The sequence below is a fragment of the Odontomachus brunneus genome, unplaced genomic scaffold (assembly GCF_010583005.1).
Source record: "Odontomachus brunneus isolate Ranch 3 - 2012 unplaced genomic scaffold, Obru_v1 Obru_scaffold_242, whole genome shotgun sequence".
NCBI lineage: Eukaryota > Metazoa > Arthropoda > Insecta > Hymenoptera > Formicidae > Odontomachus > Odontomachus brunneus.
The window spans coordinates 181,473-183,075 of NW_022639692.1; positions in this window are offsets into that span (position 1 = coordinate 181,473).

Sequence of the window (1,603 nt, forward strand, 5' to 3'; positions counted from 1 at the left end):
TATATATATATATATATATATATATATATATATATATATATATATATATATATATAATTTATTGCGAAGTTTGTTGTATTTTGAATTTCTTTTTCCTTTTCATAGTATTTAACCCTTTATCGATATCGTTGTATCAGTTGCAAAGTTTTGCATGCATATCAGTTGCAAAGTAATGCATATAAATGTCAGAGTAAAAAATTAATTCATTTTTACAAATTAATTATTATTATATAATATTATATAATCATTATTACTTTATTATTTCGTATAGGACTTTTTTCTGCTAATCTTGTATATTTTGAAAACCGGCAAGAAGTAGACCAATAAAGGGTTAAAGAGTGACTCGAATCACTTATCATTTTAATATAAGATAGGTTGTAGGTCCTTGACGTGATGTGGGAGATGTACTTTTTAGCTGTAATATGTTGAAGTTAGCGTATCTTTTGCGATTCGCAAACTTCTTTGCGACAGTTATCTCTTGCAAACAATATTACTTTGTGCAACGTGTGTAATATATTCATTTGTACGTATTTTACGCGTGAACGCTAAATATTGTCATTCTCTATCTTTTTTTTTTTTGTTTCTTTCCTTTGCTTCTCCTTTTATTCATACTCCCTTTTTATTCGACACGCAATTCAATAAATATCATCCCAAGCGATAGATTGCATTAAGACACTAAAACAGAGATATAAACTTACAATCTTATAATATTCTCGTAAACTTTTACTAGGCAAAATCTCCTACATAATACATCGTTCATTAAGATTAATGTAATTTACGAAGTACGTATATACAGTGTTTCGATAACGTCTTCAATTTAGTAACAGTTTCGATAACGTCTTCATTTAGTGATGTATTCAATAACATCGAATTATCTAACGTAATTAATATACGTAACGCGTAAATTACGTCACAACAAGGCATTAAAGAGTAGTAGTTGAGGACTGCAAAGTATACATGATATTCTGATTATTTTGGGAGATACGATTATGTAAGCACGTAATTCTCTCTTTGATAAGCATAAAAGACATTGATACTCCGGAATACCTCTTTGGCTATTTTCCACTTGCTTGAATTGTAATCCTATTAATTTTTATTATTCTGTCATTTCTCTCCACTAATATAGTCCTACTGACAGTTACAACATACATATGTATCTGCTTAGGTGTAGTTTTGAAAGAATGGTAAGATTATATATCTCAAAATATCGTGCTTATAATTTCTGCGATGTATCGTCAACGCCAACAAGGCACTTTTAAGGCCTTTATTGCTATATCGACAAGATAACGGTATGTAAAAAAAAACAGCAAGATAGAGCTCTGTCGTCTCTTCTATTACTCTCCAACTATCTCTGTTTAAAACAAATTTTACAATTTTGATATAGAACATGCGCGAAGTGTATATATGCGTCATTCTCACAAATTCAACATATAGATTTCACTAAATCCTGTATCTTTCTCAACTTTCTCGAGATGACATTCCATAAACTATTTGGTGTTAATCTTAAAGTTGTTGCAATCTTTAGAAAATAGCTTTTCTCTTCAATTATTTCATATATATATATATATATATATATATATATATATATATATATATATATATA